Here is a 23474-nt window from a genome sequence, read left to right on the forward strand (position 1 = left end):
AGTAAGTACAAGTGTCTGAAGATTTCAGGACCGTTGGACACTTAACTTCAAGCTAAATTCTGGAAATATATTCACATCATTGTGTGCCAACTTCCCCCCTGAGAAGCAATGGATCAGAGACTTTACACAGTGTCAGCTCCTTGCATAGGAAATCATGGAACAAACTGATTTTGCCTTAACCCCTTCCTCATCAATGTCATCCTAAAGATGTCCCAAAGTTGTCTTCTGTCTTCACTTTTCACCAGCAAAAACAGCACTTTATGAATCAATCGATCAGGGAGATTGTAAGCACGCTACTCACCCGTGAGGGTCTCAAGGAGCTGGGGGGGGGGGGGGGGGGTGGGTCCACAGTTCCTGTTTAATCGAAAAGCCAGGTCTTGAGCGCCTATCCCTCTCCCCCTGTATGTAGAGTGAGCAAAATGATCAAAACTATGCTGGGTGCAGCATTAATACATTCCATTCCTTTTCATGAAAACAGAAAATAGTGACACAGATAAAGTGTCATGTGAAACAGCTCACCCTCCATGTTCATAGAAATGCAGGTCAAATATTTATATTTTTGTATGAGAACAAACTGGAGAAAGGACTAAATTAGTGAAAGTTCATCTTTCTGCATTGCATTTTAAGTTGGAAGCCCTACATTTACGCCTTTTGCACCATTAACATATCTTTATGGAAACTGTGTTATGGAAACAAACTGAATTTTCTCATGGTGCTTGCAGTTCATAAGTTACAATCCTAATATTGCACAGTGACCTACGAACTGTCATCAAAGAGCTGCATGCATATGGTATTGTATAGGTTAGAACATTATGCTTTTCCCCGTCTTTCATTATCTTAATGTTGCTAAAAAGGGTTTGTTGGAGTAGAAACACATTCTTCTTAGGAAAGCCAACCCATCGACTGTGCCTCGTTTTACCGTGAGTCTGTGCTTCTTTAGACCAAGCACTCTTAAAATACCGGGTAGTAGTGTGGATGACGTGATTCCAAGGCCTTATAATCCTCATTGTTTTATGTAACATTTCCTATAGACTGACTGACACAGGTATGATTTATTGTTTCTGTATAATATGTGTGTGATGTAAAGTGCTCTGACATACTACACTGGTATGAGTAGCGCTTTAAAACACATGAAATACATGAGAGAGGGGCTATGGAGAGATGAGGGGCACCCTTGGAGGATGGTAGTGAGGGAATCTCTGGAAAAGGAGGTAATTGCAGAGGTCGCAAAAAAAGATTGTCACACCATGTGTCACCAGCCCTACAGCCAGCCCTGTCTGCACCTATAGATGACAACCTTGGGTGTTGCTACTTTCACAACAAAATCCCTCCCAAAAATGGAGTAATGCATAGCCAATAGATAAGCCCCAGAGCCGCACCTGCTAGCTGTGCATAAGCCTGTTTAATATTGGCGAAAGCCGAGCAGCCAACACCAGAACTATTGGCTTTGCCAATGCTTGTTTTAAGGGTTGCTTGGGTGACAGGACAGTCTGCTTTAGGATGGATTTACCATGTAGGCAAGACCAGTCCAGGTTGGAGATATGGATTAAACGGTAAAAAGTGATGGTAGATGCATGTAACATTTGCACAGCCTGAGTTGGCACCTCTGTGACCTCATAGCCCCGCTCCTACTTGAGTCTTCGTCAGGGTGACACCTTCAGCTCTTCGGCCAGTTCTGGTTTTAGTAAAGTTAACAACTGAGTCCATGTCACCAAAGACATGGACATGGACCAAGGTTTTCGTCAAACAGCCAGGTTTTCGTCAAACAGCCAGGTGCATTCTGGGAGTTGTAGTCATGGACCGCCTAATTTGAGGCAATATAACTAACACACATGCAAACCATTCATTGTGAAAGAAAACCTCGAGACTGGAGTTATCGAATTGACAGTGGTAAAAAGAAAACTTCATGTCCCAGAATGCAATTTGCTGTTGATAGGAAAAAAAAGAGGGCATACCGGGATCTATGCGGAAGGCCTCTGTTTTGTTGCAGGGCGGAGCGTTTTTGTGTCAGGCACAAAAGTTACCTCAACATACTTTTGGAAAGAATGGAAGAACTCTAGAAATAAAGGGGCGACCAACAAGGGCTAGTGGCATAGCAAGTTATCCATCGGCCACAACGTAGCCAGGAACTCCCTTCGGTTGGCGGCTAAGAGCGATTGTTGGGATTGAAGTCTCCGGCTCAGGTGCCGCAGCACCTGTTGCGCTCATTAGAACTGATGGACGAGGCCTGGGGATGATGAAGGTCCCGCCCCCCGCGAGAAGAAAAGGCAGGGTGCTGGACTCACTCACTACGGCTGGGCTGGAGGGAAGGTCAGAGTCGGGTATTCTCTGAGGCAGGACGGGGTGTTGAAGGCGCGCGCACAGACATGGCTCTTTACAAGGTGAAGGTGGAGACGGGCCCTTTCCTCCAATCCGGGACCTTTGATAGCATCTCCATCACCCTGGTGGGCCTGCAGGAGGTGGGGGCCAAGAGCGCGCTGGACAACTACGGCAAGGACTTTCTTCCAGAAGCGGTGAGTAGCGGGGGTGGAGTTACTTGTGTGTGAAGCTGGAAGGTATGTTGGCCATATAAAGCGACTGTATTTCATTGCAGCCGCCCGTGCAGAGCGGGACGAAATGTAGTTGTTCACCAAAACCGGTGGCGCGAGAACTGCGGGGCGTTGGCTCTTAGATATGATGCTTTTGTGTTCAGAATTCTATATGTCCATCTGCCTCTCTCACATTAGCAGCCTCGCCTCTCTTCTTTGCTCACTCAACAGTTTTACCGTTCTCAGGGACTCTCTATACATGGTGGAACGGGTTCAGTAGCACCAGGGTCTTTGAGAGGCCCTTCTGCGCCACAGTTATGGATTTCTACAGGGGCTAGGGCTAAGGAGCTCTTTAGGTCTCGCCTGACCCAGCGCATGCGCTGGTCTGGCGAGACTTATTGAGAGGGCTCCAAAAAGTGCTACCAGGCCAGCCTAGAGCTACAGGGCATGCGCGCGCGCGCCGCGGCTTACCGCGATTACTTTCACTTTCGCGGCCACACGGCTGCTTTGCATAGCCAATAGGTCTCCCTTTTGGGACCTTATAAGTATTTAGTTATGCAACTGTTGCATGGCTAAACACTTATAAGGTCCCAAATGCCAGACCTATTGGCCATGCCAATACTTGTTTTGTGTTTGCAGCTGGTGCCAATACACGACTGTAGGTCGCTGGCTCTTCCATGAACCGTTTGTTCACTCCTTGTGACTTGCTTGTCTCAGCAGTTCCTGTCACGTTCCTCCCCCCCCCCCCCCCCTTTCTATCCCTACTTTACACGTGTTGTCTGTATCTCTACTGCTTTGAATAAATTTCTAATGATATAAATATGCCCGAGTGCTTGAAGTGAGTGATGCCCACCACCTGCCAATGGTGGCATGAGTCAATCCCTGCCTGTCACGCCCACCACCAGTTCTGCCTTTTCCTCTCTTCCCCCTAGTGGCCCAAGTTCCTCCTGTGCACAGATAAACATGGGTGGTGAACGTCTCCTACGGAGCTCTGCAAAGATCCTGCATATACTGCCAATATCGGCAACACTCCCCATACCCCCCACAGCAATACTATGGATAAATAATCAGACAAGACACATTCTTAGTGGAGAAAATTGCTGTAGGTTTATTTGCATAACAAATATGCCAACCTGGTGGGTTATCTTACGGGCGATCCTAGGGCAGGCAGCCCCTCGACGCCATTACACCGTGGCCTTAGCCAACCGGTGTGTGTCAAATTTGGGTGAGGTGATAGCCCCTTCCTCCGGAGGACCATCAGTCCACCTTCTTACTCACGCCCCCCTGCTAAGGGGGGGTGGTGCGTTTCAGGCAACCCCCGGTTTCTCAGTTCCACAACCGCTGGTAGGATTAACGGGGCGCCGTTGCTCCTCCAGGGTCCAACGCGAGGACCTCCCTGGGGCTATTAGGCTTTAGCACCCTTACTTTGCTCCTGCAGAGGGTACCGTTCTGTACCTTACAGTCTCTGGATCGCCATGTAACTCCGCCACAGCACTGGGTGTGGCCACCGTCACCCCAGGGCCCCCACCACAATGGACCTAGTTACCTACACCCTGCTGATTGCAAGGCCTCTCCCAGATCAAGCAAGAATGTCCATTCCCACTTTGGACAGGTGTATCCCATCTGTATCGTTACACCCTGGGGACTTAGCGTGTAGCAACCCATGCCGGATAAAACCAAAACCCCTTTGGTCGGTGAACTTGCGCATGGAGCTGTTCACCCTCCTGCGGGAGGTCTCCATGGCTTCCCCTGAACACTTCTCCGGCCACACCTGCCGGGAGGTTATTTCTGACCACAATAATTCACAAGTCCCTAGTTTGTTGCTCAACTCACGCATAGTGGCTCTCATATCCTGGAGCAAGTCCCTTCTACCCAGGGAAACCAGATCCTTCTCTCCCAGGTGAATCACCAACACATCAGGCAGATTTTCCCCTCCCGCCCCCCCCCCCTTCCCTCATGAGATTCCATCACATGTCTGGTGTCCCCAGCCAAATAATCTCTGTGGCTGTGAAGCAGTGTCTCAGTTTCCTGCTTTCTGCCCACCGTGACACCCTCAGGACTCGTTGTAGGAAGGTGGATATCTGACTATGGTTACCCCCAAATTTTTGCCTAGTGTCTAGCTGGTTTTTCGACTTAGTTGGCCTGAGATCCTGCCATTCAGGCTCTCAGGCTATCTGCTCTCTCTGTAAAATGGACTCCATGTACCCTAGGTACATACCCAATTGGTTGGATCACCCTGTCAGCCCCTGTACCAGTGTACACTAGGTACCCAGGGCATTGGTGTATCCAAGGCCTGCCAGGGGCTGAAGCATGTATTATGCCACCCCCGGCTTGGCCTAACAATCTGACACAACTGGCTGATCACTCAGCTGGGGTAAGTTGGTGTAATCACCTCTTACTTAGGTGTAGTATACCTATACCTAAACTTAAATGGGACACCTGGTAACCTATAAGTCACTCCTATGGCAGGCCTTAACAATCCTGAAGGCAGAGTGCTTGGTTCCATGTGAGATGGTGCTCTGGCATGAGCTGAGCCTGTCTGCAGTGGTCGGAACAACTTCCTTCTACTGTTTCCAGATATCGTCATACCATATACTCTTAAGTGCATTATGAACCTCGCGGTTAAATGCTATCTTTGGTTTGGCTTTATCAAAACATGTCGAGTAAGGTGTCATACGAATTGGAATACTAACCCCTCGCCAATTCTGGCGACGGGGTTAGCATTCCACCCTTCTAGAGGGACACGACATGTACAGTGCCTGAAACCCGGGTAAAATCAGACATAGCCTCAGCTCCACAAAATGGATGCTGCCACCACAGACACAAGTCTGCCCTCCTGCTGCTGGGAGTCCTTCCAGCTTGGGAGGTGTGGACAAAGGGTTTCCTGCCAGGGGAGGTGCATGCACCACCCCAGACAGGATTTTGTGTATTGGTCAGGTAGGGCTTGAAAGAAACCAGACATGCCTGTGGCTCACAAGGAGCCTCGGGGCATATGCCAGTTCAAACCGGTCCTGGGGCACACCAGTCCCGGGCCTGGGGCGAGCTGGACAGAGGATTGGGGGTGTAACCACCCCCCTTCCTGGTCCCACCCATAGGGAGGGACCTAGCAGGTAGTCCGGCCCCTAGAATCCGAATAAAGGTAGGAGCTGTGTCCTAAGACTTGAGACATCCTGGAATCAACTTGAAACTAAGAAGAAGACGGGAACTTCGACATTCTGCTGCACAGAAGACTGAAGAAAATCTCCCCTGTGGTCAGGGAGTGACCACCTTGCTAACGCAAGCACCATCCAGCGAATCACCGTCTGCTTTGCCGCCGCCTCCCGCCCGAGCCCAGAGACTGACAAGACCTGGACCTCCAGACCTCTCACCGCCCGATCCACAGTCCCTGAAAAGAGGAGACCCGTGGAGGCACCGAGACACGTGGAGCCAGCCATCTTGAAACGACTACGACAAGCTGACCAGTGCAACAACCGAGGCTCCCTCCAAGTTGTGCTTTGGGTCCTGAGAAGCCCAACCCTCGAGCAGCATCTGCACCAAAGGTGAGCCCTCCAGCATCTCCACGATCTGCGTGGGGCCCTTCTGCATTTTGCCACTCGACGCGCCTAACCGGTTGCTGGCCCGCTGGCTAGTGGCCATCTTGGCGACGAAATCTACGACAAACACCGCTGGTCTGGTTGCTCCAGACTGGCCCTTGCTCCCCTCCAAAGGAGCAATCCCTCTGACCTTGCTGGTCAGAACCAACAGCTGATTTCCGAATCCTCCTACAATTGCTTTTGCCAAGGCTTGTTTGCTTCGATCAAGTCGCCGACAGCGAGAGCCTGCGTGGGACAGCTCGTGAGCCGACTCCTGGACGTCGTCGACCTCCAGGGACCACGTGGCTGCGGAGACAAGCTACCCCTCATCACCTGTTTGCACCCGACATCGCCTGGTACCCACCTGGTGCCACGCTGGTCACTGGCTAGTGACTGTGAACACTGTCCCCTCTGCTTACAGGTCTTCAACATCTCCGATCCACTCTTGGATCCACTGCATCTCTTCCCGACCGACCGCCTGCAGCATCTTTGTCCCAGGCTCAACGGAACAGATAGAAGAAACCCGACGCACTTTGAGGCCTATGCACCCGCTTCCTGTGGGTGAGGTAAAGCTGGTACTCCGGTGCCCATGTGTAGTAATACATCTCTAGTGCCTGTGTTCCAAATCTTAAGTTCCTAGGTCATCCGGAAGATTCCTTTTGCAGTAACTTTGTACTTTTTACGCACCCATTGAAACCTATGGGAGCACGCGTGTGACTATTTGCTCTGCACACGCCACCCGTGGACCTCCTGGTCACTAACTGACGTTAGCTCCTTGTAGGCCCAGCGATTCTAGAGGCCCTAGGCCTTTTCCCTTTTCTGTTCGTGGTACTTATACCACTATTTTAGTATATGGTTTGAGTGGCCACCAGGGCCTATCCATATAACGTGCAACTTCTGTGTATTCTGTGATAATCTTGTTTGACGATTTGTGCTCCTGTGCTCATAAAGAGACTAGGGGTTACTTTGAGAAATAAATACATATATATTTTGAATATATATCTGTGTGGTGTCCTTTCATTGGTATAAAAGGGGGTTACTATTGGTAAAACAGCTTGCTTAACACGCTTCACGAGTTTAGCCTCAAAGACTGCTTAGCCTACGCTACCACTAGGGCAGCTAGTCCGAAAAGGTTGACTTACAACCACACCATAAGGGTTGCTTGGCATGGTACAAGGTGATCACTTTAACTAGTGAGCATCATATACCAGGCCAACTTCTCACACTCGTGTATCCCATCACCCAGACCTTCTTTCCTGGCAAATAAAGAGGTGGAGGTTTGCAAACTTATTTTAGTGAAAATTGAACACCATACAAATCTAACGCAGAATTGTACTTCATTACACCCCACTGCAAGCCACCGGCATCTGGGGCCGCAACATTTGCCTTTGCGTCACCCTAGTACTGTTCACGCAACCCACCCCTTCACACGCTCCCCTGGCCTAAAGAGTCTGCCTTCGAGACCGTATGTATCTTTTGTAGCAATGAGATTCCCACCGCCCCACTTGTTTGATGCGCTCAGCTGGCAAGCCTGCCCTGAAGGCTGTGGCCGCTGCCTCTATTCTGAAAGAATGGCGCGTTTGCCCTGAACCTTGTTGCCTGACCACTCCAAGCAAACTTCCATAATCCGCTGCACCTGAAACTTAGTCAGGGGTGCACTGTCTGCATGCATGAACAGGTAGCCTTCATCGCTGGGTGCATAACCACTTAAGAGACTAGGCGCACTGGGCAGTATTTGGCAAACTCTAGTTTAAGCGAGATCACCCTCCCTTCCCTCACTTGGTCAGTTTTGGACCTTCGTCAACTTATGGTGAGGGCCTCTCTAGACATGACCGCATCCCGTTTGTTCAAAGCCACCCCGAATGTGTCCTGCTTAGACCTGGCTACCAGCTCCCCAATTCTGAGTGCCCCGAAGAAGGCCAGGCTAAAGGTAGCCGAAAAGAGGGCTGTCTCAAAAGCAGAAGGAGTGGCCATGTGCACCCAGTCCAGCATTACCGCTAGGTTGTCGGACCAGAACGGGACCCTTCTTGCTGCCAGTACTGCGGGCCATAGGTGAAAAGCTATCCCAATCGGGAATAATTCCAAAACTGTGATGTTGGCTGTGACCTTCTTCTTGTGCCACACATTTGGCCATCTCTGCACGCACTAGGATCACCCCGAAGCCCTCCCTGCCAGACGCATCAGTGAATAAAGCCAGTTCCATGGTCCCTGCCGAAGGCGCCCTCCATAAGACTGAGCCATTAAAGCTCTCCAAGAAGCTGGCCCACATGCTCAGGTCTTCCTTCATCCCCTTGCTTAACCTGACGAGGTGATGCTTCCTGTTGACCTTAGCCGCTGCCCTGGCTATCCTATGTGCAAACACCCTCCCTGCTGGTATTACTCTGGCTGCAAAGTTTAGTTTACCTAGGAGGCTCTGTAGAAAACCCAGGGTGACCTTGTCCTGACCTAAGGCTGACTGTATCTGAATTGCGAGGTCATGGACCTTGTCTGCTGGGAGCCTGGATTCCCCTGCTATGGTGTCAAGTTCGTTCCCCAGAAATGGTAACGCCTGCGCCCGACCTTCCGTCTTCCTTGGCGTGAGGGGGACCCCCCAGGTGACCAGGCAACATTTCAAAGCCCCAGAGGGCCTTCCTGCAGTCCTGTGTGCCCTCACCCCTGATGAATAGAAGGCGTCCAGGTAGTGTCTCCCCTACGACCCCATAGCTAGTTTTGAGAGCCCACTGCAGGAAGCTCCTGAAAGCCTCGAAGTACACGCAGGACACCGAACAACTTATGGGCATGCATCTGTCGTAAAAGTACCTGCCTTGCAGTTTGAAACCGAGTAGGTGTTGGCTGCTTGGGTGAAGTGGCAGTAAGCAAAAATCAGATTCAATGTCCGCTTTGGCTAACCAGGCACCCTTTCCCGCCCTCCTGACTAAGTTAAAACAAAAAATAAATGGTATGTCTAACAGTCGACCTTCTGGTCTCAGGGTTGTTTGAGGACAGTAGTGCTGCAGATGCAAACTGGAGCCCTGGAATCGTTTTTGTGAGTTAGTTGCAAGACCTCGAGGTTGATCCTGTGCTGCACAAAATAACACTGCAACCTCCTCTGGGTAGAGATGTGGTCCTGTTTCTTAATATTGCAGACTACAAGTCTACTGCAACTCCTGGGGCTGGTGCACCCTGGGAACAGAGGTAATCGTAGACTGAGATATAGAGTATTAAATCGTCTTGTCTTGATATAAATAGGAGATACTATGGCTGGCTGGCTGGCCTCCTCTAGAGAACAAAACTCTTCTTTAGGTCTTTCAGAAGGCTCAAACGAGCATTGACAACCGAATTAACCTGGAAATGAGGCGAGGTTCTCGTCAATGAACTGACCCCTTGTCTACACCTTAATAGCATGTGGTGGCGGCTTACACATTGACGCTGGATAGAGGCAGCTCCACTGGAGGTTCCCTCTGCTCAGCTGTTAAACTTTAAGAAATTGTTCCATCGATTGCTGGACTGCGAGTAGGCACTCTTGTAGCTAAGCTGGGCACTTGATTGTCCAATCGAATGACTCTGTAGAGCAGAAACCTAATCAGTCTCCTTTCGAAGGAAGTCGCAGCTCATAGAACGCTATGGACATCCTTCTCCAATGTATCCCAAGTGAAATTGTACAGGAGAGCAATAGTTAGAATATCAAGGAAGGGTTACCCTTAAACTAGTGCAACATAGATTTAAATGCACAGGAAATGCTAGATGGTTAATTAATAAATTACTTGCCTAATGCAAATTGTTATAAACCCCTCCAAGGGCAGTAATCATCCACTGTGTAGTTCAGTAAACCTGTTGTGCTTCTCAATGGTTTAAAGATATTTCAGTAAATATTTAGCAGAATTAAAGATTACTGTGCAGATTTAGTGTTCATTCAGTGCATAGGTCATCAGTAAGGTCTTCATCTGGTATTGACAAAACGTCCTATCCTCTTCCATGAGGACTGCGAAGCAGCGGACACGTGCTTCACCTCTGCGGTGTATGCCTGAGGGTTGCACTGGGGTAGTGCTGGGGTGCTGTAGAAGATACACTGGTCTGTCAATGTGGAAAAGTTGATGGTGCAAGCTCTGCAATCCTCTTGTCCTCGCCTGCCTGTCAAACTTCGCTTAATAAAGTTTGCAACTGTTGGACTTGGCCCTTTCTGCAGTGTCATCCCTCCTCAACTGTTTGCCTTCACCCCTCTTGTATTTCTTTTTGGTCCTTCTCTGTGCACTTTACCAATGCTAACCAGTGCTTGTGCTCCCTCTTTCAAATGTAGTAAAAATTGGCTTACACCTGGTTAGCATATTTAATTTACTTGCACACCCGTAGTAAAGTGGTATACCATAAACACATGGCCTGTAAACAACATTTTTACTAGTGTCTACAGCACTTGTTGTGACACCCACTTAAGTAACACTTTAAACCATGTCTAAGGCTAGCTATTGCTGCCAGTTGTAAACTGCCAACTTCGACTTTGGCAATAGTCCTCCCTTCCCCCCCCCCCCTCCCCCCAAGTCTAAAATTCCCTTTTTATTACACATGGAAGGCCCAAAACCGCCCATAGGGGAGGGTCCATTGTCATTTAAAAAGTTGGACATGCACTTTTTAAGTTTTACATGTCTTCTCTCAAATTTGTTTCTCACCACTGTGAGGCCTACTTATCCCACAGGATAACAGTGTTACCTTATTACATTTAAGTGTTGGCTTTTGATTGGGAACAGTTGGGAAAGTTACATTTAATGTCTGAGGCATTGTAAAGTCGTGTTTTAAGTCACAATTCTAAAAATGCCACATTTAGAAAGCTGCCATTTTCTTGTCAAAACTATTTGGTGACTGTTCCTGGGTCACAGGCTAAGTGTACTCTCTTTTCTGCATTTCTCCCTGAAAGCATCAAAGTAGACTGTTTGGGTGTTGGCAGGATGGGTCATCTCTTCCTCGATTAGGGCAGAGCTCTCATCTAACACACTTGCACTTCCAAGGATCTGGCCCAGCTCACACATACTTCTTCATACTAGCCTGTTGTGCCCCCAGACTGATTGGGACTAGTGCAGGGATACAGGAAATTCCACAGACCTCTGTATGAGGAAACTCCAGAAGCTTCTCCTACTTCAAAGTGGTCACCTGGCATAAATCCTGGACTCTCCGAGCCACACTTAACTCAGGATTGCTCTGCTACAGGGACTGCCTCCTGCTCTGCTACAAGACAGACCTCTCTGCTGCCTGAGGAAGAACTGCACTACCATCAGTGATTCCAAGAGCTAGTTGGCTGTCTTCCTGATTAGTGCACCAGGGACAGAAAAGACTCCACCATCTTGAGCCCTGCACCTGGATTCTGCTTCCTGTGAGTTTTGACCTTCTCTAAGTAGCGCCTGCCCATCTGAACTGAACAACCCTATGCATGACCTTGCAGCTCCTCATTGGAACCAACACAACTTGACTTGGGACTCTCAGCTCCTCATCTGTTCAGACAAAACGTAACTAAACCCGATTCAGGACCACATATCGCTCCTCGGAATTGCCGGTGCATGGTGCAACACCCCACATTGAGGACATAAGGTACAATTCTTATTAGGAAAAAACCTAAGACACTCTAAGAAGAATACTTCTTGCGTGTCACAAGGGCAGAGAGGAGATCTCTGGTGGGAGTACGTCCTCCTGTAGTAAATTCTGAATCTCAAGAAATACCCCACAGTTTGAGATAACAGTAAATAAAACCTGGTTGGGTATGGGAAGGCGATTACTGAAGCATCCTAATTATTACCTACTGGGTTGTGGGACTGGAAAGAATTCCTTTTGTTTTAAGTAGCCTCGCACACCCTAGTGGTGTCCTGCTTTATCATCGGGTCACCCTGACTCCTAAATGTCAGGGTGGGCTCAACCGTGTTTCAGAGAGCTCCTGGTTGATGTAGCCAGGGGTTCCTAAAGATAAAAATGCTCAGATGGTTCCCGGTTATACCTTTTTTATTCTTGGAATCGTCAGGGATATCAAATAACAAGTATATGAATGTTTGTTGTCCTATGACCCTAGTGTCAGCAGACAGCTGCTCCTTTTGTTAAAAACAAAAGAAACTTATCTTTAGATTAGAGGATATTATTCCTTCTCCTTTCTCTTTGCCCTTTTTCCTACTTGTCTTCCATTGCGGTTGAACTGCATTAAGACTCATGGTATTGCTTCATTTACCCTCGTGAGTTTGATGTTCCACTTGGCTGCCAATATGTACAATGATTTTGACTAATCTATGTAAAAAAAATGCATTGTAACTCCATGCCTTCGCTGCTTTGCTATGAATTGCTAAGTCACTGTTCTGAGTAAAATGCAATAAAAAAGGTTCAAATCCACTGAAGAGTAACCTATTTTATCTGTAGTAATTGTATTTCTATTCCAAGATGCAGAGTTCCTGGAGACGTTTGTGCGCAGATGGGCTTGCCTTTAGTGCACTAGCAGCATGCCTGCTGCATGCTTCTGCATCAGCCTAAAACGGGCGAGTCTTATTTAAGAAATAGATGCCAAAAACGTTCTCTCTAAAAATGCATATTATACAGATCTCAAATTCTCAACAGAACTCCATACATGAGGAAAATATTCAAGTCCAATCTGAACTTCACGGTGTGTGGCAAATTTATTCTAAACGGACATCCCTGGGGGGGGGGGGGATTAATAAAGACCATGGCTTTGTTCTTTTAAATATATTGAGTATGGAAATGTACAACACCTCTGAGACATCCACTTGTACACTCATAAACTCACCACTCGGAGACCCACTCGTGCTCTCCTAGACTTCCTCAGATACCCACTGCCACATTCACCCTTCCACTAAGAAATCCACTCGCACAATCCAACACCCACTAACAGACTCACACAGGTACTTGCATATCCATTGTTATACAGTTCAGGTTATAGCTTTGGAAACCTTTCTAGATGAACTTTAGAAATTCACTGGAATAACAAAAGGTTACAGGGATATTCTAGTTGGGGAAATAGAATTTTAAAAAAACCATGGCAATTCACTGAACAAAAACCAGACGTTACAGGGATGCTCTAGTAGGGCTTGTGTTTCACTTGTACGAAACCAGTGAAATTTGGCAGTTACCTGAGCAAAACATAACCTGCGCCCCTCCAATGCTCCCTTATGAACTCAGATTTTACACCACTCATGACATGGTCAGTAACATCACGCTCATAGGCCTACTCTGATTCACGCCCAGTTGCACCACTTAGACTTTTTGGAAAAAATAAGATATTTATAAAGCAAATAAACATTTTGGGCAATCGGGTGGCTCGGAGCACTTTTGTGTTCATTATAAGGATTTGACAGATAAACCAGACAGGATGCGGAGTTTGACTTTGCTGCGAAACCTGATGTTGCCTTAGTTTGTGAAGTGAATTCCATCACTACTAAAGATTCAATGCATGTCAAAAGGCAGATTGTTGTAGATGGAGCCCATGTTATGGTCTCTGAGGTATGCAGAAACTGTGGTGTGTGTGGGTTCCCCCCCCCCCCCCCCCCCCCCCACGGCTGTTATTGGACCACTTCCATTTCTGCTTTTGGTATATGTTGAAGTACAATAAGACTGTGAGAGTAAAGTGTCCTTAATTGTTCAAGGGTATCCTTCATTCAGATTACCACCCCAATCTCTAAACTTAGATCACTGACACCACTGTGCACAATCATGAGTTCTGGGGTTTGTAATCTGCAGTGCTTTCAACAAAGGCAGCAATTGATGACTTTTCAACCCGATCTGGCCAATCCAAGTATGGTCCATATTAGCGAAACCCCTGTCAATACCGCTTTTTCTAGCAGACTCTAGCCCCAAAACACATAGTTGTGGCCCACAATCCACACTCTAACCATTTTAAAGTGCAGTAGCGGACATGAGAAGGCTGGAGCTGAATGACTGTTTGGAAAGTGAAAGAAAGTTACAATGGAGGCGTGCTACTGTGTGGCGTGTGTGTGCGTGTTTTTTTTTTTTTTCTCATAGTTGATTGGACGTGCAGGTGAATAAAATTTAGGTAGTGTCTTGAAGGGATCAGTAACTAGATGTATGATGGCCTCTGGAAAAAATGTAATACAGAGTTGTATATGCTTTAATTCTTTACAGTAAACCACACTTGCTGCAGCTCATTTTGTAACTATATGGTCATTCTAGAATATGCTGTGACCTACAGGTGCTATTGAGATTCTAAGTGTATTGAGGGAAGAGTGTTAAAGAGTTGGATATTTTAGAAAATTAGGGGCTTTTAAACCATTATTGCAAGAGTCAGTCTAACTTCTTAATGGGGGCTTGCTACTAATGTACAGTAGTTTTAAAGTCCAACCCATTTATTTGTGAATTTCTCACGAATGCACATATACCCTACCAAATTGGGCTTCTTTGCAAGAGTGAAAGATTTGACACATACTAACCATTCAGAGGTGGTATTACAAAACTAAAATATGAAATGTTTTTATCTGCTACCTTCTGCACTAGGAGGGCAAAGTAAAAAAGGTTGCCATTAATTATTGCTTTGAATGAGGTGTATCATTCAGCCTCACATACACCATTATGAAGCCATAGGGTTACTAAAACACAGGGTCTTTATATGGCACACTCACATTACCATCTCGTAGCACAGCTGCACTTGTACACTCATTCACATAGCTAGCCAAGTGCTGACACACCCTAGCCTCTCATCCAGAGAAGTAGTCCCATCAAACATTGCTCAATACAGAGCAACTCTTTTAAGGATACAGTAGTATAATCCGTGAGAGACATATGCATACAGTGACAAATAAAGGACCCAGACACATACATGATCATAGTAATGTTATCTATTATAATAATGGAACTGTTTATGATGGTTTTTTATTTAAATATGTAATGATGGTTTATAATGAAAAGGTAAATGTACTAAACCAGACCTGATGTAGATGGTTTAGGCAGATCAGACTCTGATAGACCACTGGATTAGAAACTCTCTGAGTCTGTTCTTCCATTGACAGTTAAGATCTCTGCTTCAGGTGCAGGGGTGCCTTTTGACTTCTGAGTCTTCCTACCAGAGCTGGTCAGGAGGAACCTCTGGATTCGTACTGTAGGCACTGTCGTGGAGGCCAGGAGGGGTCAGCCAATGCTTCAATTGAGGTCTGGATTGCTGGGGAGACTTCATTGAACAGGTGACCCACTCAGACTTGGGCTGTGGGCATCAGTTGCAGAGTGGGCAGGAGATGTGGATCCGGAGTCCCTGGAGCTCGGTTCTTTGCAGAGTTCTGCTGTCCAAGAAAGATAGGGTTTTTTGTTTTTTTTGAAGGCTGCAATCCTCCCAGGGTTTTCAGAAGCCACCGGCTGCAAGACATGCCATAGTGTCATCAAAGCTGGAGACCGGTTGGTAAGGCTTATAAAAAGCAGTCGTTATCTTCTGTCTTCTCTCCAGGGATGTTGTATTTCTTCTTGGGTCATCGCAGATCTAATTTCCAGGTCTGGGGAGACACCTAAATACTAGATTTAAGGGTGTTTTAGAGGAGTAGCGGGTAGGGCCAATGGGCACCTGACCTGGCGTGACTACACCCACAATTATTCCATGCTCCTTTGGAAGGGGACATAGACCTATATCTGATTGGAGGGATCTCCCCAAGATGGTGCGGACTGAAAGATGTGCTTCACCTATCTTCCACTTAGAGGTGGAGTTGGCAGAGGTGGGCACACCTCCTGTTCTAAGTTTTCCCACCAGTCTTACTGCTTAAAGTAGGGGTGTGAACCAGGGGCTGACATCTGCTGTTAACTGCCAAGGCTGGGGGGTCGCATTACAAAGGCGGCAGGCCTGTGAAGCCTCCCCTTAGAGCACTAGCCCTTCCTGGGGAAAGAGGTGTGACGCCTCTGCCCACAATGTGCAAGATGTTTGGCCCCAGAGAGTAGAGGCTCTCTGCCCAGGGGTCCAGAAACCCATCTGTGTGTGGCAGGTGGCCTAAAGCTAGTCGGAACACACTAGGGTTGGTAGGGTTTTTGGGGGCACCTCTGAAGGGCCCTCTTTGTACAGGTTTTATTAAATCTCACACTGTCATCAGTGTGGATTTTATTACAAGGAGCTGTTGGTTACCAAACACTCCTGGCTTCAGTGAAGACCTCATGGTGCTGGGTAATTGGAGCTTCCAGCCCATGTACTCTTCATGGCTTTCCTGGCACTGTCAATTTTTAAGAATTGACTTGGATATTGTAGGGGTATATCTACTCGTACAGATATGCCCTCATCTGGGATTTAGTGCACCCTGCCTTAGGGCTGTGAGTCCTGCTAAACGGATGTCTTTCCTATACCTACAAGCAGTGCTGGCTGGCATGGCAGTCAGAGGGCCATTTCGACTTTTTCTTCACCTCACAGGGGCATGCCAGCTGCAAGGGCAGTGGCATGGTCCTAGTGAGGAGGTCCCAGTGGTCACTCTTCAGCTCCCAGGCACCTAGTATTACATTAACTAGCTTCTTACAGGGGGTAGAAGTACCACTTGTGGTTGTTTTAGTGAAGAACCGCTGGCGCAGGGGACCAGTTTGGCCGGGACCCTGTACTCTACAATCGAAACCACGTCAAAACCGGGCAGGAAGTGGACATGGCTAGCCATGTGAAAAGAGGCACTTTCTCACAACGTGGAAAATGGAGATACCCTGAAGGTCATTAGAGTAGGAGTTCTGACGAAAGAGGAGAATCCTGCTTTGGAAGGCACCTTATCAAAATACTATTTCTATCCCACATTGCAGCAGCAGAACTAATTTACAACTTCATTGAAAAACCGAAATCTACAATTTGTTTAATGCCAGAAAGCTCCCACTTTAATGAACAATTACTATAACTGGAGAAAGATAATCTATTGGAAACTATAGCTGTTGATAAAATGGAACATCCGTCACAATACTACTTGCAGAAACTAAGCAAAACTAAATTCTTTGGAGAGGTCTGTATCCAATTCCAGGATTAGAAAAGCGTTCACGCGTGAGCAAAAAACTGTCGGGTAATTTTGTATTGCAATTTAAATGTTAAGGAATAGTTAGTCAATGGTGCAACGGGTGAAGGTATTGACACAATTGATTTCCCAAATAGACGAGATTGAATATTTGCCTGTAAAATCTGATTAGCCTTGTCAAACAGATTGGCCAATGTGTTGTGGGTTTTTTGCTAGTGAAACACTTGTATGTGCCGTGCCAACAGTTCAATCTCCAGCATGTACTGTAACAATCTATAAATCGCAAGGTTTGAGTGGATATGCAGTTTTAGTTAATAATGGAACTACTTTATTTATTTAAAGAAGGAATGTCCTATGTAGCATTGTTGTGAATTAGAATATTGGCTGGTTTGTTTTAGATTGGCCTTGATCGGACATTCAGTGCTGATGCAAGCTGTGTAAGAGGGTACAATTGGTTAAGAAGTTTATACGCTCCTCAGTTAGGCCGGTACCCTCTTTATGAGGAGCAGATAATGTATCCAAGTAAAGAGACAATCCAGAATGTGTGTTATGAAGAGACCTGGAAAACGTCAGTGAGATTGTAGGTTACTAGTTGGTAAACAGTTCAGGTGTCCACTACTATGCGAATGTTCCAAATGTACTATTCCATTTACCACATATGGTCAACGGAATTGAACCAAAATCAGGTGAGAATGTGTTCTGCACTGTCATTTGCTACAAGGTTTACAGACTGTCGGAACTGTAATGCATTCTGCTTTAGGTATCCAAGATCTTTCAGATATGTGCCTGATCACTAAAATTTACTCTATACACTCACCAAGAGACAATTGTATTTAGTTACCTTTCGAGTTTTAGAACAATGAGTAAATATTGATTTATTTAGACTGAGTTACAAATGGAACCATGACTGTGAAGATTGCTCTTCCACATCTAGCACTGAAATCTATTTGAACAATTTTTCTACTTCACATTACCAGTTTCTAAAATTGGGTGTCTTTTGGGAAAATTGGAGAAAAAGGTTAAGTAAAATATGACCAGTCCAAACTGGCAATCAGAGGTTTTATCTACATGTTTTCTAGGAATAACTGAAATAACTTATAATAATGATGCAGATGGTTACAAACTGGAAACTCAAATTTCCCACTTCTAGGCAGCACAAGTATCAATTTCACATTTACTAATTTGCCTCTCGTCTTTCATGAAGGAGTTAATACAACCTCTGGACACCACACTCTATTTAAAGGGCAAATCTGGATGGACAGATTGAAAGGAAGTTTTGATTTCAATGCAGGGTTGCGGTCATTACAAACTCGTATCTTTTCTTTCTTCAACCAGAGTACACGAGGAATTGGGGATAAAGTGGTGCAAGGTTTTTCTTCTACGTGATTCATTTGTCTTTTAGACCTTATTCGGCTTATTAGAGATAATGTCTTTAAAGTTTTTCCGAATTCAAGAATCCTTTCATCTTCCAGAAAGGAGTAAATTTAACATCTCTAAACAAAGTCTGGAACTTTATGGACACAATCCAGTTACAGCAGAAAAAAATTGAAAGCAGAAACTGCCTTTGAAACAAAGTAACCCTTTTTGTTTCTTCAAACTTCTACATACTTCCTATGGGAAAAGTGTTTGGGTATTTGCCTACATGGATCATCAATTTACACATTATTTGGCCTACCGGGAGTTATGTTTTCAAGAGGACCTCCCAAACTAAAGAGCGGTTGAAATGTAATTGTTAATTTTGTATCAGATATAATAATTTCGACTACTTCTTACGTTGGTTGGTTTAGATTAGTATTGTAAATCCAGATTAAACTGATTATTGAACTGTATTGAGTGCAATGTCCAGTGTAATTTAAAAAAAAAATAAAAAAATTACGCAGTGAAATAATGTTTGTGTGTTTTTACAATAGATTTTATTTTTCTTCCCTGATGTTCGAGGATGCTTCATACAGACCACGGTTTATGGTGAAGTTTTGTTATCCCCTTGGTCATCACTCTGGCCTTGATCACTTACCTTGCTCGTATGATGGTCATAGTGGGCAATCTATTTTACTCTGTCTGTAAATACTATTTAAAGAATATTAAGTGTCTTTAAACCCCGTATTTTAAAAAGTTTGCGCTCATTAGTCTGGAAAACGCTTACTGGAGTTTCCCTGGATGAAGAAGAGCTGGTTTTTAGCACAGGCACTTTTTGAGAATTGATGTTCGAGCAAGTCAGATGTCCAATCATTGCGTTTTTACATTATTTATTCATGTATTTTTGCACGTATCTGAGATTGTATGTTGCTAATGGATTTTATTATGACTCTTATTTGTACATTTTTAATCTGTGTTGTACTTTTATGGATACAACGTTACCCGAATAGTGTCTTTGAACCTTGAACCCTTGGTGAAGTATGAAAGCTGAGAACGGTAGAAAATGGAAATTAAAATGGTTTAATGTGATCCTATTAAATCATTCAAATTGTCTACTATTTTTGATATATAATATCAACATTTTCATTACAGAAATAAAAAATGTATTGTAATTCTGTAAAATGTAATACTTCTGGTTTCTTTTTCAACCGATAAATGCCAACATCTATTGGAGTTACGTAATCTCCTAATTCTTTCTGTGTTCAAGAAACTTCCGTAGTCACGGTACACACTAAGTGATGCAGCTAGTGAGACACCCAGATAAACATCGATACAGCCATTCACAGACCTGCTCCCACACCAGTACATGTCCTCACTCAAACTCTTATTCATCCATACAGTCACTCCTGTACCCTTTCTCTTGCCCATACAGTCACTGATACACCCATTCACGCATGCACCCTGTCACTCACTGATAGTCACACACTCACCCATACAGCAAATGACTTGCCCATAAAGCTACTCACACCTACTTACCCATACAGCTACTCACACCTACTTACCCATACACCGTTCATGCGCTTTCTGTCGCAGCTACTCACATGCCCATAGAGTTACTCACACCCACTAACTCACAAACGTCCATTCACACGTACTTGCTCATCCATACACCACTCATGCACTCCCCCACCAAGCCACTGACCCACTTATGCACTCACCCTCACTGATAAAGCCCCTCATGCATCATACTCACCTATGCAGCTACTTGCGCACCCATGCACAAACTCAGTCTCACACCGGCTCGCTGACCCCTACAGCCCCTAACTTACACATGCAGCCCCTCAGTCACTCATTAATTGAGGCAGTCCTGCATTCACTCACTGCATCCTCTCATCCAGCTTCACACTCAATAAATGCCCACTCTCACTACTTAACACTCCCTATCATACCCATACAGCACATCGTACACCTACTCGGTCACTCATAAAAACCACTCTTCCACTTGCTGATACAGTCGCACATTAATCCATGCACTCCTCCATAGCCACTTGCTCGCCTATATAGAAACATCCAATCAGTCACCGATGCAGCCAATTACACAATCCTCTTTATATGTACACTTTTTTTTTTTTTTTTTTTAAACCATGACAGGCTGTTCTAACTAACGTTTTTTTTTTTTTAGCCGTAACTTTTGTTTTCTCTAAATTTTTTCCCCTAAATTTGTATTTTTTCCTCAAACCAAATGGCAAGGGGGGGATGGAGTAAAAAAAAAATATATATATATATATATATATATATATATATATATATATATACGTCTGTTGCCTTGCTGCTTCCCAAAATGAAGTTGACATGCTGCTCACCGGTTGTCAGGGTGGTGTTGCAGGCAAGGCAATAGGTCCCAATACGCCTTAACTCTGGAGAGATCGTGGTGCGTCTTCTCTCCACTCCTGGTGGTCTCTCCAGGAGCAGGTGGTGCAGCCCTGGAGGGAGGATGTCGTCCCCCCCCCCCCCCCCCCCCCCCCCTCCTCCAGCTCTCTCATTTTGTGCCCTCTTCAGGCTTGTCTTGTGGTACATTTTTAAGGTGGTATCACTTGCTTGTTGTATCACAAGAATACCTTTTGGTAGGGCTCCTTAAAAGGATCTTATTGCACAAGCTGCATTTTAATGACTTTTGCTATCTTTGGATTCCCCAGATTCATTTGGCAAGAAATTCCAGGCAATATTTTGCATTTTAGGTGCTGATCCTTCATCACCAGAGTCTTCCTGATGATCCTCTGGCTTCTGTACCTCCTGGCTTTTGTGGCAGCTCCTGCTGGTCACCGCCTCCAGTTGCCAACACGTGACATACTGTGATAATTCACATCATATTTGCAATAAATAAAACCTTTTGGAAAAGAAATAGTTAACTCGCTGTGACATGGCAAGGAGAGACTTGGAGAAATTTGGAATAGGTGGTCTATTTGCAACTGTAGTGTACAATATACACTAGGCATTTACACAGTGGGAAAGCAGTTACTAATTTGCCAGTAGAAAGTACCGCAGATGAATAGATCTTTTAGGCAGAACTATAGACTATTCTTGAAAGAAATGAGGTCCCATTATGGCCCTGATGTTCATTTCAGATCAATTAAACCTCAACAGGAAGCACTTGCAAGTATAAAGATAGCAGGCACTACAGGTGAAGCTCCACTTTAGTAAAATGAAAATGACATCTTAGATGTGGCGGATGCACAGCAAAGAAATTGCCTTGAATATTCTACTTTAAAAAGTGATCTGAATTCCTTAATAGATGTGAATGCATTGGTCATCTATTGGAGTGCAATCTGAACTTGGATGACTGCTCTTACAATGCTATGCCAATAAACAAACCACTCAGAGTACATGGTTCTCCCTTTTTAAATGCTTCAAGTATACAAATGCCAAAAATCAATTCCACCACTCAAATGCATGCACTTGGACCCTTACAGCCACTCATGCACACCCCCACCTACCGACCGATGGCAGCAACTGATCAGACCAGGCACTGATTCAACCAATCAGACCCAAACAGCCACTCGCACACCCACTCGCAGACCCATTTAAACATGCACTTGCACACCTACTCAGACACTCCTACTCCCTCACAGGTTGCAGTTGGGAAATAAAATTTAACAACCTTAGAAATTCACCTAAAAAATAAAGGTTATAGGGATGTTATAGTTAAGAAATAGAATCTAAACTGTATAAATTCACTGGAAAAACACAAAGGTTACAGGGATGTTATAAGTGGGGGGGAAAATAATTAAATTCATTGGAAAAACCAAGGTTGGGGAAATGTTATAGGTTTAAAATTGGTTCTGTGGATGTAGTGAGTGATGTCAGTGACCAAGTTGAGTGATATAGTATCTGAGGCATAAATAGTGCATTGCGGGGGCGTAAGTTAGTTAGCTCAGGTGACTATAACAGCAGAATTTCTATAGTTTAGTACAAGTGAAATCGAAGCGTAACTAAAACGTCCCTGTTTTTTCCAGTTAATATGTGGGGTGGGTGTGTAGGTTTCCACACAAGCTTTTAAGTTTAGGGTAGGAGTTTTAGGTGTAGGGTTGGGTAGCAGATAAAGGGTACTAAGGTGTGTGTTTATTTAAATTTTTTGTGTAGGGTAAATGTATAGGGTGGTATCAAACCAAGGGTAATAGGAAAACTCTGGTGCTCACTTATGTATTTCACACAATTTCAGCATTTCTACAATTTTGCAGTGCGCTGCTCCAAGTAAAGGGGTTCACCCCACACCCTTAATATACCCAAAGGCATACAACCTAACAAAGTCCTTAAGCAGACTCCATTATGTAGAGTTCAATTAAAATTATTTCCTAATTCCACAGTTCAGTAGTCACGTGTCTGGGCTTTACTGCCACTGCCCATTGCCAACCTGTGCTTAGTTGATCGGGCGACTTGCCCCGTGGTTTATCAGGGCTTGATATTCTTAAATGTATCTCGTAAGCTTAAAGTATTCACTAGTGTTACAAACATAAATTCAGTCCACTTGCATATTTGTCAAGCAACCATGTTTATGTGTATGTCTAAGTCACCCCATATGCGTGGTAACTATTGCAGCGAGTACGCTTTACAAATTCGGCATTGGAGTATAAGGTGGTAAGGGTGTTTTTATGGTTAAAGGGTGGGTAAGGGTATAATTGGGGTGGGGAGGGTAACTTAAAAAGGTGGGTGGGGAAGATCTCTTGCCAAAAATATTGTGTATATATTTTTTAGTTTATAACACTTTCCTTAAATAATGCTTAACTTTAAAAACTCTCCATGCATTTTTAAGGCGTGCATGCTATTTGTCAGCGTTGTAATGGCATAGAACCGGTCGATGCCCATTGGATTTAAGGCATAAAGCAGGGTACAAAACATCATTCGCAAAATGCCTGGGCTTAGTTTAATGAACTTGCCCTGAACAAGGTCTTCTTAGTAGTCCCAGCTTTTGGATGTATGCACAAGGATCTAGGCAAGCCTCTGGTGTAAAAGTGTTGGGTGTTGGTAAAGACGCTGCTGTCTTCCTTTAAAAGGAAGCAACTAAGCCAGTGGTTCCCAGTACCACAGAGCTTCTC

The 23474-nt window shown here is 45.2% G+C and overlaps 1 pseudogene across 1 annotated transcript in view; it reads left to right on the forward strand.

Annotated features, from left to right (window-relative positions):
* The first annotated feature begins 2304 nt into the window (after positions 1 to 2304).
* The window catches only part of LOC146780367 (polyunsaturated fatty acid lipoxygenase ALOX15B-like), a 101295-nt pseudogene continuing 80125 nt past the window's right edge, over positions 2305 to 23474 (forward strand). Inside the window, exon 1 of the transcript XR_014972386.1 lies at positions 2305 to 2513. The product of XR_014972386.1 is annotated as a polyunsaturated fatty acid lipoxygenase ALOX15B-like (transcript). The remainder of the gene's footprint in view (positions 2514 to 23474) is intronic.

Source organism: Triturus cristatus, chromosome 12 (genome assembly GCF_964204655.1).
Source record: "Triturus cristatus chromosome 12, aTriCri1.1, whole genome shotgun sequence".
NCBI classification, from domain to species: Eukaryota; Metazoa; Chordata; class Amphibia; order Caudata; family Salamandridae; genus Triturus; species Triturus cristatus.